Genomic DNA, 19633 nt, shown 5'->3' with positions numbered 1-19633 from the left:
AGGGGAAGCTTGACCACCGCAGGCAGGGCTGGCCCTGCTTTCAGGTGAACTAAGTGGCTGCCAAGGGTGGCAATATTTGGTGGACGGTGGCATTACAGTAGGGCAGTATTAATCGCCTCTCCTTTTCCCTTCTGCTGTTTCCTTATCTCTTTCCAGTGGCTGCAAAGGTATTCAGTGTCAGCGTGGGACCTTTCAGTAGTAGATCCCCTTACCTTCGTGGCAATTTCTAATTACCTTTCTACTAGCAGCTGGAGAATTGAAGTTGCGTGTGGCTGCCGGAAAATTCTCCTCTGATGCAACTTTTTGTTTCCGGTTGTGTCAGAGGAGAACTTTCTGGCAGCCATACGCAACTTCAAGGCTCCAGCTGCTAGCAGAAAGAAAATTAGAAATTGCCACTAAGGTAAGGGGGAGGAAGATGCCCAGACGGCCGGCCGTGATCATTAGTAAGAAGGGAGGGGACTGTTGGACTGCGTGTGCTCCCTCTCTTAACTGCAGAGACAAGACAATTCACCGCTCCATGGGGCAGCGAATGGCCCTGTCCCTGCGGCAACCATTTTTTTGTCACCATTTCGGCGGGTTACCCACAACTAGCCACGGATAAACAGCCACCATGTCATTCTCTATGTGCAACAGGTCTAGAGGGTAAAATTGTTAACCAAAGTCTTGATGGATGGAGTAATGTCCACAATGATTTTGTTGTATGTGCTTGTATAACAGAAGAAGAGAATGTCTTTCTTGCAGAAATAACAGATACCTTTGAACATGCACATACAGCAGAATACTTACAGGAAGTAGCAACAAAAGCTATAATAAAATGTGAACAAAAATTAAAATGGCTAGCATACAGTTTACTCACAAACAATGCTGCAAATGTATCCAAGATGAGAAGAAATTCAGAAGAGCATGAAGAGAATATCAAGTTAATAACATATAGCTTCAGTGCTCATTTGCTGTATATCCTAGCCAAAGATGTTGTGGCCTAGAAAAAAAAGACTAATCCTTTGAAATTGCTAAATACTTCCATAACAATCATTTTGCTGCAGCAGCTCTGAAAATAATGGGTGGAACCAAGCTAACTTTCCCACAAGATGTAATAAGGAACTTTGAAGTGGACTGTTTTGAGCAGTATACCAAGAACTAGCCTATTCTGTTAACAGTTTGTGAACAAAATTGACAGAAAATAAATGGCACTGTTATGGCCAAAATCCTTAACATTGGGTTTAAGAGAATCCTGAAACCCATTTCTGAAGCTTTAAACAAAATACAGAAAAACAACTGTTTTATTACTGAAGTTGTTGAAATTTGGAAGCAACTACGTGAGCACTAAAAAAACAGAATTGTATAATAACAATCAATTACAAGCATTAAAAAATGAATGGGAGAATAATTATTTCCAGCTCATTTTCTTGCAGATATTGACAATATCTGGCACCAGGATCAAACCTTAAGAGGAGTTAGCTATGACATGGGTATCTGGGAATGATCCATCTGCAATGCCACCTATAATAAACTTCAGAGCTAAGGGGGAACCATTCAAGAAATATGTTTGTAGTTGATGTTTTAAAGAAAGTCATGCTAGTGAACTGGTGGCGGTCACTTATTAAACACTTGGATTTAGAGACTGTTGAAGTAATGATTTCACCTTTAAAAGTCTTTTCACCAAAAACAGTGTGATAGATACATACATTGCTCCAATCAATACCCCAAAATCACAGCATGCACGAGTAGATTTATATTCAAATAGTTTTTATTATAAAATTAGTAAAGCACACCAGTACAAACAGCTTAGGCTTTTGTTATGAAACAGAACAACTATCAACCTTCCTCCCCCCTCCCCCCCCCCATACCCCTTCCCACCCCAGGAGTCCAGTACTACAACTAAAAATGGAGAGCAAGAGTCAAACTTAGAGGTTCAATAATCTGCTGCGGGCATGCGGAGTAAGATCCTGCCAGAAACATTCCCAGGTCAGACTGAATCTACGGCCAAGGCCACAGTCCAAGGCTCCCACCAGTCTGCGTTCCAGTGTCGCATGGGTTATCATCAGGGATCGCCACTGTGCATAAGATGGGGGATCTCGGGACAGCCAGTTCGTAAGTATTGCTTTTTTCCCCATCAAAATCGCTCTAGTGAGGAAAGCCGACATGCCTTTGGGTTTAGGCGTGGCTATATTGTAAAATCCGAATAGTGCTCTTGGTTGTGGAAGCCAGCGCCTCCCCCATAGCGTCGTAATGTATTGTCCCAAATATCTCCAAAACTGTAAAATTTTAGGGCAAGTCCAGAGCATATGGCCTAAAGAAGCGTGATCCTGATCACATTTCGGGCAGGAGTGAGATGCAGTAATCCCCATCCGAGCTGCTCGTTCCGGCGGGATGTAGAGTCGCAAGACTATCTTCAATTGCATTTCCCAATGCGTAATGTTAGGAGAGACCTTCTGAATATTTTTCAAAACTCGCTGCAACTGCTGGTCTGTTAAAGTGCATTGCAAGTCCTCTGCCCATGTTGTCACCAAGATGGCCAAATTAGTGCTCGATTGACAGTCCTGGACTCCCACAATATGAAAACGAAGCGGAACCCTCTGTTGTGCAGAAAGACTGAAAAGTTCCGAGAGGGCCTCCCGGGTAGCTTCAGTTAGGTGTTCCCCAGGTAGAGACTGAGCATAATGTCGGATTTGATAATAAGCAAAAAAGTCAGTTGGCTGTAAATCAAATGTCTGACGTAATTCCGCAAAGGTGGCTATTCTCCCCTCCTCCATAAACAGATGGAAAAGATATTGTAATCCCAGCGTACTCCACCTCTGGAAGGATGTATTTTGCAATCCAGGCAGAAAGGCTCCATTGCCCTGGATGGGTAAATAGCAGGAAACCTCAGAAGACAACTTTGCTGTTTTACATACCCACTTCCATGTGCGCCGCGCCGGCGCAAATATCGGGTAGGGAGACACCAAAGGACGGATCTGTGGGTTCGCTACATGCAAGAAATAGCTTACATGGTACGGAGCCAACAAAGATAATTCCAAAGGAGTCGCAGAGAAATCTGATGTCCCCCTAAACCAATCATTGAGATGTCGCATCTGGCATGCCAATGCGTACCAACGGACATTTAATAAACCAAAGCCCCCTCGTTCCCTGGGTAAGCACATCCTAGGAAATTGCATACGAGGTCGTTTACCCCCCCACAAGAAACATTGTAAACCTTTAATTAAACGTGCATTATGAGTATAGGAGAGGAGGATTGGTAACACCTGAAAGCGATATAACCACTTGGGAAAGAGCACCATATTAAAAAGAGCCACCCATCCCGCTACTGAGAGTGGGAAAGAGGACCAATTTTGTAAATATTGTAAGGTGTCCTGCATGAGGGAATTAATATTACTGTCATAAAGAGTTTTGAGGTCTCTGGGAATCCAAATTCCCAAATAGCGAATCGACGTTGTCGCCCATGCAAAAGGAAACTCTCCCACCCATGTCTGCTGTAGATCCGCCGGACTAGCTAGAGCTATAGATTTCTGATAATTCAAAGTAAAGCCCGAGTAGAATCTAAATTCCCTTAGCGCCTGCAGCAGATGAGCAATGGAATGAGTGGGGTTGGTCAGTGTAAATAATAAATCATCTGCAAAAGCTAGCACTTTGATAGTGCATTTCCCAAAGTCCACTCCCACTATATCAGGGTCCAGAGTCACTGTCCGGAGAAAGGGCTCCAGGTATAGCAAAAAGAGGAGGGGAGACAAAGGGCACCCCTGTCGGGTACCCCTTTCAATTAAAATAGGGGCTGTAATGAGCTCATTAACAAGCAATCTTGCCCTCGGTGTCGAGTACAATGTGCGTATCGCTCTGGCGTACCAACCTGTCATCCCCATATAGTCCAACACCTCAAATAAATAATCCCAATTGACTTGATCGAAAGCTTGGGCTGCGTCTAAACTAAGCAGCAACATCTGTGTATTATGGGATTGTGTATGGGCCAGTGATAATAGGGCCTTTCGAACATTATGTACCGCCTGTCTGCCTTTCACAAAACCTACCTGTGCTGGTGCAATAATGTTCGGGAGAAGAGTAGCTAGTCTATCGGCTAATATTTTAGAAAGAATTTTAATGTCCACATTTAAAAGAGAAATAGGACGATAGGACTCGGGAGCAACGCTCTCTTTTCCTGGTTTCAATATCAGAGTGATTAAGGCCTCATTTGCTTCAGTGGGAAAGTGTTCATCCTGTATTGTCTGAGAATAGTATTCCCGCAAATAGGGACCTAGTTGAACAGATAAAATCTTATAAAATTCTGCCGTGAAGCCATCCGGCCCTGGAGCAGAAAAATTCCTTTGGCGTTGGATTGCATTTTGCAATTCTTTCGGGGTAATGGGTGTATTAAGATATTCTGTGTCTGGGTCAGAGAGTGGCAACAATCCAGAATCTGCTATATAATCCCTAATAAGGGAAACTGTTCCCGAGTCCTGGCGTCCATAAATCTTCTGAAAGTGAGAATGGAAAGTTTGGGCAATATGAGCAGTAGAATGTTGCAGACGTCCCTTATCGTCCCTCAATCCCAACACGTATCGGTGTCCTCTGGACTGTGCAGTCAGCCGTGCCAACAATTTCCCAGCCCGATTACCGTAACGATGGTAACGATATTTTTGATATAGAAGCATTTTGACTGTTCGCTCATGTATATATGAATTAAGGGTCGCTTCCACCGATATTAAGCGTTCCCTATTAGTTCGGGTCGGGTATTGTGTATAATGGCGTTTGGCGGACGTTAGTTCCTTTTCTAAGTTAAGGATACCTCTAGACAAACGACGGTTTCGCGTTACAACATAAGCTATACAATCTCCTCGGAGCACTACCTTAGCGGTGCTCCAAAACAGCGTCGGATTGTCACAATGCGTACCATTAAATTCAAGAAAGTCTTCCCACTTAGATGTTAAATAAGTTTTGAAATGGTCATCTGAAAATAAATAACTAGGAAAACGCCAGCGTACTGGGCCCCGCAAACTAAAACCCACATTCACATCGATCCAAATCAACGCATGATCCGAGATCACGGTCGGGCCTATCATTGCCGCATCTACATTCAGAAAGGCCCTACTCGTAGTAAGGACATAGTCTATTCTAGATTGGGTATTGTGTGCCCTGGATCGATGAGTGTAATCCCTTTCTGTGGTGTGTAAAAGTCTCCAGGGGTCTACCAGATCTAAAGTGGCACAGAGATAAGGAATACCCCTAGTGTGGGACACGCAGGTGTTCGGTCCTGGCGTAGATCGGTCCCAATTCGGGTCTAAGACTTGATTGAAATCTCCGGCTACGTAGACTGATTCCCCAACACGCTCTAATAACAATGCTGTAATACCCTCAAAGAAAGAATGATCATATTGGTTAGGTGCATACACATTCAAGAGAAAAAAGGAATATGTTCCTACCGTCAAGTGTAACAGTACATATCTGCCCTGTTGATCAGTTACAATCACTCTGGCAGTATAGGGTAAAGTCTTACGAATTAATATTGCTACCCCCGCCCGTTTTTGAGGGGAAGAGGCTGCAAAGACTGCAGCCACCCAGGACCTCTTCAATTTCTGATGTTCTACGTCCGTCAGGCGGGTTTCCTGCAAACATGCAATATCTACGTTATGTCTTTTGAGCTGAGTTAGAATTTTGGTTCGTTTAATAGGGGATGTAATGCCCGATACGTTCCATGACATTAGGCGCAGAGAATTAGCTATGACCTATGAAGATGGACAATATTTGCGAAAAAATAACAGTGTATTGAAACCAACCACCCCAGGCTCCCAGCCACACCCAGGGTAGCCATGTGTTACTGAGGACCTGTCGAAGTATCTGCAATACCACATGCCCGCCCACTGCAGAATTCCAACTCTCCTGCCTCCAAAATTGTCATACATACCTCCAACATAGCAAAGGACTCCCCCCCAAACCCCCCCCTCCCACCCCACCCACTCCCCCCTGTCGACCCCCCTCTCGCATCAGTAGGCAGTCACAACTAAAGGTCCACCCCAAGGCGGTCCTATAGGTGTGAGAGATCACAAACTAATGCCACTCCAGGCCCCGAATCACCCGCAGATCAAAAAACATTAGGTCCATAAGAAACCCAGTAACAATTAAACGTATAGTGGACAGCAAAATTAAGTACTCAATCCCAGTAACTGTGACCACTTGAATGCAATTCTGAACAAACCCAGCCCATATCAACAAGTAGGAACAGAAGAAAGAGAGAGTCCCGAGCTCCCTGCATTTGGGAATCTAAGCATCCCAGAAACTTCCAAACCATAGTGCAACCAGCAGAATGCAGTGAGTGCTTCCAGGAAGTGAGTAGACAGTCATGTAAGGTCCGCCTGAGAGAGCACTTGAGTATTCATAAAAGTGGCTGCCTCCACAGCTGAATCGAAGACTTGCCATTGACCCTGATGCTGTATACGTAAGGTAGCAAGATTGTTGGCGGTATATAAGAATAAAGTTATTATTATTATTATTATTATAAGAAGAGAAAACGGATTTTCTTTTCTGCCAAGGATGAACAAAGCGGGTAAAATAGCTTCCTGCGCTCGGTCAGGGCCACGGAGTAGTCTTGAAAAATGCGCACCTCTGAATCTTCAAACTTAAGGTCCTCACGAAGTTGTTTATATTTGCGCAGTATTTCAACTTTGTGATTGTAGTTCAAGACTTTTGCTATGACCATGCGAGGCCGCGCCTCCCGCGCCTGCTCCCTTCCAAGTCGATGCACCCGCTCCAACCGTATCGGGCCCAGGCTCTCCCGTAAAGCAAAAGTATTGGTCAGCCATACCTCCAGGACCTGTAGCAGGTTAGGTCCAGTTACTGTCTCCGGGATGCCTAAAAAACGCAAATTGGACCTGCGGGAGTGATTTTCCAAATCCTCCAGTCTCTCTGCTTGCTTTTTTGTTAGTGCCTGCAGCTCTTGTAAGGTAGTTTCATGGGTGCTCTGTGTATCTTCCAAATCAGAGACCCGGGTCTCTAAGACAGTTGTTCTGCGGGTAGTCTCTGTTAGTAAGTTCTCTAAGTTGGACAGTTGGTCAGAAAGCCGGTCCATACCGGGTTGCATCGCCGCCGTTACCGCCGTTGTTAAAGCCGCCAGCGCCTCCGGCGCAATTTGGTGGATGGCCGAAGATGGGGCCGGCGCCATTTTGTCCGCGCTAAGCTGCGGGCGATCGCGGTCCTTCTTGGTGGTGCGAGTGGCCATCAGCGACGCAGGGGAGGACAAGAACCTGTCCATGCGCACCCCACACCACGCGCGATCACTCGCCGTCCTCCGCCGCGTCCCCGGGGATCGGTAACGGGGCTGTTCGGGATTCGGGGCCCGGGAGCTCAGGCAGCCGTCGTCTGCCCGCGCTCAGTGCATCACATGATCTCCGCACGAGTAGATTTAAACTGAAAGGAGGAAAAAGTCTCAGAAAAACAGTGCTCACCAGCTACAATAACTGCTCAAGATGAGACCAGTACCTCACTGGCATAAAAATCCCTTTTTTTTAAAAATATAACTCTGAAATGCAATGTGAAAGCAAACAAATGCATAAGTAAAAATCTAGTTATCTTCTGTTAAGGATCGGTGCACTAACAGTGGCCAGCATTTCACAAATCCATGCTGCCTCAGGTTGTAATCAATCAATCTTCTCTCCGTGGGAGCACAATCAAGCGTATCTCTCAACACAATCTTCTCTCCGTGGGAGCACAATCCAATGTGTCTCTCAGTTATATTCTATAATGTTATTGTTTTGGTTAAATAAAACTATTTAAATTGTTAAGGTAATGATTGTTTTTCTCTTTTCAATAAAGTACAACAGAAACATTGTCCAAATATGAATATTAACCTATTAAACTAGATAGTTCACCTCACAATAACCTCATAGTATATAACCAAATCAATTTTTTTACATAACTGCAAAACTGATCTGAAAAGTTATTTTTCAAAAAATGAAACAAGTCATCTGGTTGTAAATATTCAGATAGCAGCAAGAATGAGTTTTTCTGTAGAAAAACATGATTTAAATCACATTTTTCTGACTAGTGATTTAAATTGTGTTTTAAAATCGATTTAAATCAAATCCATCCTCCCTTCACTCCTATTCAATGCATATTTGTCACTACTCATTATTCCTCAATAGGTTAACATACCAAATAAAATATAACTATACCATATAGGGTGGATTTGATTAAAGTGGAATACTTTTTTTTTTTTTTTTTAAGAAATAAATCGATTTAAATCAAAATTTAATCACTAGTCAGAAAGCCATGATTTAAATCATGGTTTTCTTTACTCATTCTTGCTGGTATAATCTTAATATTTACAGACATAATAATAATAATAACAGCTTATATACCGCAATACCGTGAAGTTCTATATGGTTTACAAAGATTAAGCAAAGGTACAAATTGATTGACTTTAAGAGGGGAGGAAGAAAGAGGGTTAATAGGACAGGAAATCCATTTTTGAGGAGAGAGTGATCAATAGAACAAGTTAATCGCTATAGAGGGGAGAGAAAAGAGAGGATCAGTTGTCTAGATACTTTAGGAACAGGTGTGTTTTCAGACATTTCCTAAATTCCTCATAAGTAGTGGGCGAAAGCAATTGTTCTAGGTCTTTACCCCATGATGCTGCTTGGTGCGAGAGAAGATGTTCATGGTGTTTTTTCAGTTTACAACCTCTCTCTGGGGGGGAAACGAAGTTGGAATGTGAGCTTCTCTTGTGTCTGTTGGCTGAGAAGACGAAAAGGTCAGTTATATATTTAGGGGCAAGTCCGTGTAGTGCTTTGAAGCAGAAGCAGGCAAATTTAAACTTTACGCGCACCTCCATTGGCAGCCAATGCAGCTGCCGGTAGTAGGATGTCACGTGGTCAAACTTCCTCAGCCCAAAGATCAGTTTGACCGCTGCATTTTGCATCAATTGTAAACGCTGCATGTTCTTTTGGGAAATTGCTAAATAGGCGACATAAGTATAGGCCACTAATACTACTCAAAACAGTCCACCACAGATGGCCATCTAACATCTTGTGGGAACATTAGTATGCTGCAAAATAATTGTTACAGAAGTATTTGGCAATTTCAACATTAGTCTTTATTTCTGGGACATTGAGGTCTTTGGCTAGGAGATGCAGCAAATGAACTCTGCAGCCATGTTATTAGCGCGTCTAAATTTCTTCTCATCTTGGATACATTTGCAGCATTGTCTGTGACTAAACTGTGCACTATACATTTGAATGTTTGTTCGCATTTATAGCTTTTGCTGCTACTCACTGTACTTCTGATGTATGTGCATTTCCTGAGGTATCAATTTTTCTGCAAGAAAGACATTCCCTTCTTCACCTACAACAGAATCATTGTGGACATTACTTCATCCATCAAAACTTACAAAAAAATGTAAACATTGCCTTATGCTACATAATTAAAAACTAATCCTTATTTCATGATGAATAACTTTTGGACTATAATGTATTCAAGTGCCCTGCATTCGGCTTTTCTTTCCACCCTCCTTCCTTCCCTTGCGACCTAGTCCCCTGTCGGCTTGCCTGAAGACCTGTTGGTCCAGCAGCGAGCCAGGACAGGAGCGATCCTTCCCACGTCCTGTCCCAGTTGACTCTAAACTGCCCTGTCCCCTCTAGATCTTACCTTTAAATCCCTGGTGGTCTAGTGGTGAAGCGGGGCAGGAACAATCTTCCTGCACTCCTGCCCCACAAGAGCCACCATCAAAAATGGCTAATGGAATAGGACACGAGAAAGACTGCTCCTGTCCCGGTTCACTGCAGGACCACCAGGGCTTCAGGCAGGTCCATGGGAGGCCAGCAACAGGTCCAGGTGGGGGGCAGAGGGGGAGCACAGACCAGAGGACTTGACTATAAACAAAGACCCCAATAGTGGCCCCCAAATCTTGGTTTATATTCAAGCATATACAGTAAATTTAAAAAAAAAAAAATCTGATTTAAAACTTTTAAAAAATCATTTATTTTTATCCATCCTTATACCACACCATGATCTGATGAATGTCTCACTGGTCCATTAATTGTGACAAGGAGTACACTGTCATTTGCTCAGCATTTTATTTCATTTTTCAAATGTCATCATTTAAGGCTTTAAGGCATTGGCAGGTCTCATCCCAGAATATCTTATGGAATCTTTTATCATCATTAACTCCAAACATTCCTAGGAAATCTCATACGCTATTTACTTTTCCATCTGCAAAGGGTTGTAAATTTAAAAAATTCCAGGAGCATCTGTTATCTTTTCAAGTGGCTTTATGGGCTAAGGATCTGAATTATGTATTTACATCTTCCAACTTCTACCAACAGTTTCGACGTGCTTTAAAAATGCATCTTTTTATAGAATCTTTTGGAAGTTAGATTTTTGTTGCAGTATTCACCTATATTCTTTATCTTTTGTGATCTGCACAAAACTTAGTAGCACAGAAGTGAATTTTAATGTTATGTTATGAAATGTTGAAACTCCCTGCTCAGTGTGTAGCAGTGGCTAAGAAAGCAAATAGAATGTTAGGAACTATTGAATGGAAAACAAAACTGTGAATATGATAATGCCTTTGTTATCATTCCATGTTATGCTATAATTCAAATGCTATGTGCAATTTTGGTCAATGCATCTCAAAAAAGATATAATAGAATAAGAAAAAAATACAGAGAAGGGTGATAAAAATGATAATGTAATAGAGCTGACTTCCCTATGAGGAAAGGCTAAAGAGGCTAGGGCTTTTCAACTTGAAGAAGAGACAGCTTAGGGGACATATGAGAAAGATCTATAAAATACTGAATGGAATGGATAGATGAATCACTTGTTTACTTTGTCCAAATATACAAGGACTAGAGGGAATGCAAAGAAGATTAATCAGAGAAAATATTTCTTCACTCAACATATAATTAAACTCTGGAATTCGTTGCCAGAGAATGTGGTAAAAGTGGTTAGCTTAACAAGGTTTAAAAAATGTTTATACACACTGTTAATAAAAAAGGCCACAAGCAGCATTAAATCTGTTTTACTCTTTTGGAACTTTCCAGGTCCTTCTACTGATTGACCACTTTTGAAGACAGGATACTGGGCTTGTCAGACCTTTGGTCTGACCCAATATGGAAATGCTTATGCTCTTAATGACAAATCTGAACAGGATAAAAACCATAGGCCCCTTTTATCAAACAGCAGTAGAGCTTTTTACTGCAAGCAGCAAGGTAAATGCTCAGACGCTCAGAGGAACTGAATGAGCCTCGGAGCATTTACCTCATTGGCCTGCGATAAAAAGCTGTACCATGGTTTGATAAAAGTGCCCATAATAAGGGATCTTTTTGCGATTTATACTACATAATACAGGTACGTTAGATAGATTGTGAGCCCACCGGGACAGAGAGGGAAAATGCTTGAGTACCTGATTGTAAAACCGCTTAGATAACCTTGATAGGCGGTATATAAAAATCCTAATAAACTTAAACTTAAAACTTAATAAACTTAAACTTAATAAACTTAAAAAGAAAACAAACAAACAAAAAAATGTACATGAAGAATGAAACATAACCTAGAAACAAGATAGGACGCTTGTTCATGAACAAACACCTGAAATTTAGTGTGGGTTACATTTTTGGCACCGTTTCCTGGCAGAAGAGCTTCCTGGAACTTCTGCAAAAAAACAAAATTTTTAAAAAAAACCACCCACCACACAGGTATACAAGATACTGCCATATTGCACTGACAATAGAGAACCTAGTATTGAAAACAGAGCAAAGCCATAGAACTCTGGCATCAGTATAGTTCCAAGTATTGCTTATGTTATTTTGTTTGCCGTTGTGAAGGACTAGAATCGCATATTTAAAAAGAGAGATAGCAAACCTTCTTAGTAATTAAGTATTCAGCCTTTTAAAGCGAACAAGTAACCTGAAGAGAAAATCTGCAAAGATGATTTGAACACAGATGTTTTACAGCTATACTTTATTTGTCCAACTGATGTCATTAGAACACTGAAAATCAATTAAATCGGTAAGAAAATTTCTAAATGCAAACAAATATCATATTATTTAATCTACACAGAGATTATTTAATCAACTTTACTACTCTGCCGTAGCTGAGTAAATTAAAGAGCAGGAATTCCAGATGCTTGAAAAGACATGCTTTAACTATGCTTTAAAACTGTGACATAAAAATAAACTAAGAACCATGGAGTAGGCTGGCCAGAGAGCTAACTGGCACTGCTCTGTGCTGTTAGGCAAGTGACCTGGTGCTCATTTCCAGATCCTGTTCCTGCTCCTTAAGCTCGTAAAGGTTGTGGATGGGGTGGAGTCAGTGATCACAGCTCTGCTAAGACAGTCACAGCCATCGTGAAACGAAAAACAAGACTAGAGAACTGTGTTCTACTCTGTGGCCCCTGGGCAAACTTTATCACAGCAAAAGGGTAACATTTATTCATACCTGTTCATTTCGAGTCCTGCTAGACTCAACCAGAACAATGGGGTGGGTTCCCTTACCAGAGGGAAAGAAAGAAGTCTTCCATCACCAGTACAAGGATTGGTAAAGCTAGAACTCTCTAGTATGCTTAAGCCAAAGCAGCATGACGTGAAATTAGATCTCGCTACCCGACACCCCCGGAGAACCTATAACAAACCCCCAATTATAATAACTATTTACACTTATATAAGGCCCCGAGACAAATCCCCAATGCCAAAGTATTCCAGGGTGGGCACTGGTCTGGATTAGCAGGACTCGACAAAAGGACATTAACAGGTATATATAAATGTCAACTTCCTAATCATTCTGCTAGATTGTATCTTCATGGGGGGAGGGGGGAACATGGGGCCCTAAAGGGGTCCGCCAATCATCAACTATTCTGTCAGATGTGAAGGGGACTGGTTTTTACCCTCCATTTTAGGTGTGGCATGCCCTGCAGCTCCTACCCAAACTTTGGCAGGTTGGATGTAAAATGGCTGTCCTTGCAAACACAGGGGTGGGGGGGTTGTGGCCAGCAGGGGCTAATTTGTGTCCAATGTAACATCACACCATGATTCTCTTCCAAATGGCTCAAGGATCCCCAAGGAGGCCAAATCTGCCCTTATCCATTGCAAAAGGGGCAAAAAGAGCTGGAAACACTACCCAGACACTAATAGCCCCACCCCTCATCACACACACACTAGATCTGACTTCCCCTGATGCCCTCCTCTCAGCCATTTTAACTGCAGTACTTGGTTTCAATTTCCTTTTCTTTCTTTTCTAAGAACTTTATTCCTCCATAAGGATGAGATTTAAAAGATGGCTCTCTATATATGGCTAAAAAACAGATAAAATAATTTTTTTACTGGTTACACTTTGGAGGAAAGGTGGAAGAGGGGAGATGTGATAGAGACGTTTAAATACTTAAGTGGCATAAATATGAATGAAACAAGTCTCTTTCAACTGAAAGGAAACGCCAGAGTGAGAGCAGAGAATGAGGATAAGAAGTGATACTAAGGAAATACTTTTTTTTACAGAGTAAAAGGTGCGTGGAATAGTCTCCTGGTAGAGGTGGTGGAAACAGAGTTTGAATTCAAGAAAGCTTGGGACAGGCAAGTGAGATAGATCTCTTAGGAGATAGTGGATGCTGTGGATGGACAGACTGAATGGAATTTGGCCTTTTATCTGCCCATCATGTTCTATGTTTCATACTGAATGAACTAGGTCACAAATATGATGCTTTCAATATCCTATAAAACAAACCAATATTCTAGCACAGTTCGTCTCAAACTTTTTTTTTTTTTACTTTGGCACTCTAATCAGTTTGATTGCCGTTGTAAAAAGGGAGCTTAAACTGGACTGTGCCTCAGTAAATCAAGCCGAAAGTCTGGTCTCAAGTAACTTTGGCAAAATTTCTGAGCTTTCTAAAAATATTTTAAAGCCATGTTTCAGATGTTAACACAATTGATATAAGTATTCTCAGTGATATCCACAGATATTTGCTCAATTCCTCATTAATGCAACAGTACCATAAATCAATCTGCCATGTTGAAGAACTCTCATTATTTCTTCTTCGTGAGATGTGTATAAAACACACACACACATTCTAGGAAATACAATGCACTGCACACCTCCCAGACTTGCAACCATTAAAGTCATCTATAGCAACCACCAGCCATGTCTACTGCTTTCAGGTTATAACATAAGTAAAGTTGTATCAAACCCGCCCCCCTCCCCCTTTTACAAAACTGTAGTGTGGATTTTAGCACCGGCCGCAGCAGCAACAGGAATTCCTATGAGCGTCGGAGCTGCTACTGCCGCAGCCAGCGCTAAAAAACGCACTACAGATTTGTAAAATGTGGGGTAAGTGTTCATTTTTAATCTTTAATGGTGGTATAAGGTGGAAAAGAATTGAAGACATAATAAATTATAAACTGCTCCAATTTTGCAATTGCTTTCCCTATTAAAAACAATGTGATATTCTGATATTTTCTATCATGTCCAAAGACTTTTGCACTGGTGCAAAAATTTATTTTTTATTTTTTTAAAGAGTCAGGTTAGGGTATGAGGAAAGAATAAAAAGGTTAGGGCTCTTCAGATTGGAAAAGAGACGGTTGAGAGGAGATATGATTGAAGTCTACAAAATCTTGAGTGGAGTAGAACGGGTACAAGTAGATCGATTTTTCACTGTCAAATATTACAAAGACTAGGGGACACTCGAAGAAGTTACAGGGAAATACTTTTAAAACCAATAGGTGGAAATATTTTTTTCCACTCAGAGAATAGTTAAGTTCTGGAACACATTGCCAGAAGTTGTGGTAAAAACGGATAGTGTAGCTGGTTTTAAAAAAGGTTTGAACAATTTATTAATGGTTAGCACATGCTATCTGCTCAGAGCCTATTTTATTCCTAGGCGCTCTGCAGCAGACTGTGCATGCAGAATATTAATAAATGTCCACTCCCCCTCCCAAAAAACAGCCTTCTCTCTTTTCCCTACCTTCCTGAATTTTACCTCTATTTCTCCTTTCCCAGCATGATTGGCTAAAAAGGCAAATGGGTTCTGCTAGGGAATAGCTCCCGTACTAAGCAGTGGCACAAATCCACCAGACATTTCATATTTCTTATCTTTGCCACTCAGCTGGCTTCTCCCTCCAGCATTCATATTCCACTCCACTTCAGTGTGCTCCTTCCGGAATGGAAAAGGCATCATGTCAAAGGAACAGCTCCTATATAAACCACCAGAAACTGCCGCTAAGGGTCCTAGGACCACAGTTTGTGAATCAGTGATGTAAGAATTAAATATGTAACTTTAAAACTGCCGAAGTAATTAAGATTAGGAACTCCAGCTGAATACAAGGTCTTATATTCCACAACTTACCCAAGCACAAAGAGCTAGATTCACTAAGCAAATCGATCGTGTACCGATCGGTGTGCAACCCCCTTTGTGACCCGATTTACTGACCTCTGTGCCGATCCAATTCCGATCTGTGCATGCAAATGAGCGGAAACAGCATGCACATGTAGGCAGGCAGCGATTCACTAAAAAAAAATTAGGGACACCGACTGGGCTGACCAATCAAAAATAAGCAACTGCTGAGGACCAGTCGCTCAGGTCCTTTCCGACTGCTCTGCCTTCTGCCCCTCAGTGCAAGCCCATGGTTTAAGCCCGTGGTTTTAACCTACGGGTTTAAACCACAGGTTTGAAAGTGAAGTTAAAAGAAAAAATAAAATTGCTGCTTTTGTAAGCATGCACAGACCATCTACAGGCAAAGAAGATGGTCTGCGCATGCTTCAGGATTGCTCAGAGGGGAGCGTTTCTCCGATCTTCCCCATTTAAATACTGACCCATTGTGGATCAGTTGGCCTGCTGCGGATCGGCCACGAATCAGGCACAATCGGCAGGTTAGTGAATCTAGCCCTTAGCGCAGCTGACAATTTAATACACATGGTATTTTAATATACAAAGGGCTAGATTTACTAAGCCCACGGATTGAATCCAACCCATGAGTTATCTGATCCATGGGCAGGGGGCTGATTCATGAAGCATCCTCATGCCCCCAACTGACTGCACAGATTGCTGAATAGCAATCCAGACGCATGCACAGACCAGATGGTCTGTACATGCTTACTGAGCAGTGACTTTTTTTTTTTTTTAACTTTACTTTTTTTTTTTACTTTTTATAGCAAGCTCATGGTTTTATCCTGATTTAAACCCGCGGGTTAAAACCAAGGGCTCACACTGCAGGGGAAGGCCAGGAGAATCGGGGCAGAAGCAGGGTGGCACTCGGGGCAGAGAGAGCACGAAAGTCAGGGAAGAGAGCAGGAGATGCAGGCAGAAACAACGTGAGCGACTGGTCCCCAGCAGTCGCTTGTTTGTTGATCGGCCAGCACAATCGGTGTTTTTTGTTAGTGAATCGCTGCCTGCCTACTTTACATGCCGTTTTCTCTCATTTTCATGCGCAGATTGGATGATGATCGGTCACAAGGTTAGTGAATCGAGTCAGAGGAAAATCAGGTCACAAATTGGAGATATGATTGAAGTCTACAAAATCCTGAGTGGAGTAGAACGGGTACAAGTGAATCAATTTTTTGCTCCATCAAAAATTATAAAGACTAGGGGACACAAAGTTACACGGAAATATTTTTAGGAGGAAATTTTTTTTCACTCAGAGAATAGTTCAGCTCTGCAACGTGTTGCCAGAGGATGTGGTAAGAGCGGATAGCGTAGCTGGTTTTAAGAAAGGTTTGGACTAGTGCTGCCCGATTCAGGAAAAAAAAATTTGATTCGATTCAGCCCATTGAATCGATTTTTCAATTCGATTCGATTTTCCCGCCAGTCCAAAAGCCTTCCCCTGACATCAATTCTGACGGAGAGAAGGCTTATGGGCCAGCAGCGTACAATCGCTGCACACGCCTGGCCCTTTTGGAGCAGCAGCAGTGAGCAGAATTAAATTGAGCTGGCGGGCGGGTTGCAAGCAGGCAAGCAGCAAAACAGAAACGCCACTGCCGCTTGCACTCATCGTAGAAGCGCATCGGGCCCACCCTTTAATCCGGTCCTGGATGCGCGGGAAGCTAGGGGAGAAGCCGGAAACCAGCACTTCCCAACTGTCCCTCCCCCCTTGCCCTCTAAAGCAATGGCCGGCCAGAAAGAGGCAGTGCTGCTGCTCCTGCTTTAAGGGGAGAAGGGGAAGGGTCAGTAAGCGAATCGGGAGGCTGATTTTTTGTTGTTTTGAATCGATTCGAATCAATTCACCTGAAGTGAATCGGTGAATCGATTCAAATCGTGAATCAGGCAGCACTAGTTTGGACAAGTTCCTGGAGGAAAAGTCCATAGTATGTTACTGAGAAAGACAAGGGGGAAGCCACTGCTTGTCCTGTATTGGAAGCATGGAATATTGCTACACCTTGGGTTTTGGCCAGGTGCTAGTGACCTGGATTGGCCACCGAGAATGTGCTACAGGGCTTGATGGACCATTGGTCTGACCCAGTAAGGCTATTCTTATGTTTTTATGGTCGGGACTTGATCGGTGGGCTTAGTGAATCTAGCCAAAAGTACTGTATTTCACAAACACATGGCGGTAACTGCTAAAGTACACTTTTTACATATGAACAACATCAGAAACAGAACATTCAATGAACTGGATTATCTGTTTTACAGACATCCATAGTTACTTTTTGCTTGCACAGTTGTATAGTAAAAAGCATTGCATTTATAGAAGAAATGCAAAGATACATAACACAGAATGAGATCAAGAACCCATCACTTACCCTTAAAAATAGATTTCTGTCTAATCCCTAAAAAGGTTTATCTATGTGAAAGATATTTCTGAAGGTCTGAAGGATGTCTTGGGGGGTCTAACTATATAAACTTAAGTTCTCAAATATCTGCATCTCTGATTTAAATAATATATAGTCATATGTGGAGGAATATTGTGTCTTTTTCCCCCCCCTTAATTCTAAAACACAGCACACACAAAAAGTTCCAGTGGATTGATCAATTCTTTCTCTTTGTACACGAACATCAGCTTAGTGAACCCATCCTATTATAACCCTGAATGCTATTATCAATGTCAGAGAGATCCACATTCCTTAACTACTTGCTCTTATTTGGAAGATTAGGAAAAGAGAGGGATCGCAGAGCCTGGCATGAGTGGACAGACCGGATAGGCCAGTGGTCTCAAACTCACAGCCCGGGGGCCACATGCCGCCAGGTACTATTTTGAGGTATGTTTATCATAATCACAAAAGTAAAACAAAACAGTTTCTTGATCATATCTCTCTTTAGCTACAAATAGCAATATTATTATTATTAAGACTTAGCTCAAAGGAAAGATTTATAAACTATAAAGAGTTTTACCTCATGCAAAATTTTCATTTCTTTAATAAGACATTAACTTTTTTTTTTTTTTCTGAGGCCCTCCAAGTACCTACAAATCCAAAATGTGGCCCTGCAAAGGGTTTGAGTTGGAGACCACTGGGATAGGCCCTATGGTCTTTATCTGCCATCATTCCCTCTCTTTCCAGAGATAGGAGTCACACTCATTAGACGTGTGATACACACAGAGCACCCCTCCCCCCCATCCACGGAGCCGAGTCTCCCCCCCCCCCCAACTTCCTTCCCCGCCGCTCTAGCACCTCTCCCTTCCAGCCTCGCCGGTCCAGCGTGTCTTCGCCGCTCCGGCCTTTAGTCCGGCATCTCTCTCTGCTCCCCTCCTCTCGCCCACAGTCCGGCTTCTCTCCCAAACGCCCCCCATCCCCGTCCTACCTTCAAAAGCGTCTTCGAGGTCACCGGCGGCAAGACATACAGATTGCCCGCGGCGGTCCCCGAGCCTTTCCCCCTGCCGCGTCTCGTCCCGCCGGAAACAGGAAGTTGCGTCAAAGAGGGGGGCGGGGCGCGAGGAGGAACGGTCCCACTCCGGAGCCGCCTCACTCGCGACGCTTAGGAATAGCAGTCGACGTATTTGAAGGTAGGGGGGATGGCGGGAGGCGAGAACTGTGGAGCCGGCTAGGGAAGGGTTAGTTGGTTATCAGGCGGCTGGCTCGGATACCCTCGATACATCGGGGCTGAGGTGCTCACGTTAGAGTTGCCCGTAAACTGGCGGGCGGGGGGAGCGCGCGCGCTGCAGCAGCTCGTGAGAGGCCACGGGCGTCACGACCCAAGTTTACGCTCGCGTGCTTACGCGCACGTGCAGTCTACGTTGCCACACTGTACTGCTTTATGTCTGTAAGACCTGGCTTTTACTACTTTGATTTTGGGGAAGAAAAAAAAAAAACAACCAACTAACCTTCGCACACATTTTCCTTTAAACATGTGAGATTAATGACTTTTATAAAATTGCATAGACGCATGGGCCAATGAGAACAGGTGTACTTTTTTATTATTTCTAATAATGTTTACAAAGAAACATAACAGGATATGGAAACATAACAAATCATTTTGCATAATTCTTATCATTACAAAATCAGAAATTCCATCTATACACATGTATGGGTACAGATAGTTTTCTTGTACATTACTGGACTGAAGTTTTGTAGTTGAACACCTTGAAGTATGTTATATTTTTTCTTTCTGTTACTGAATTAAAATTGCAATAAAAAAATTTTGAACAACAAAAAAAAAATTCCATCTAGCCCTCATTAAAAGAAGAGGTGCACTATTTAATAACAGAAATCTATTTTAAAGGAAGAAAACATCATTCTA

The 19633-nt window shown here is 42.6% G+C and overlaps 1 protein-coding gene across 1 annotated transcript in view; it reads right to left on the bottom strand.

Moving 5' to 3' along the window:
* The window catches only part of DICER1 (dicer 1, ribonuclease III), a 179844-nt gene extending 160770 nt beyond the window's left edge, over nt 1–19074 (bottom strand). Inside the window, exon 1 of the mRNA XM_033953270.1 lies at nt 18698–19074. The gene's annotated coding sequence lies outside the window, so the exon portion shown is untranslated. The remainder of the gene's footprint in view (nt 1–18697) is intronic.
* Between the last annotated feature and the right edge of the window lie 559 nt (nt 19075–19633).

This window comes from Geotrypetes seraphini, chromosome 7, assembly GCF_902459505.1.
Source record: "Geotrypetes seraphini chromosome 7, aGeoSer1.1, whole genome shotgun sequence".
Lineage (NCBI taxonomy): Eukaryota > Metazoa > Chordata > Amphibia > Gymnophiona > Dermophiidae > Geotrypetes > Geotrypetes seraphini.
The sequence above is the reverse complement of the archived record's forward strand: the minus strand, read 5'-3'. Positions and strand labels throughout refer to the sequence as shown.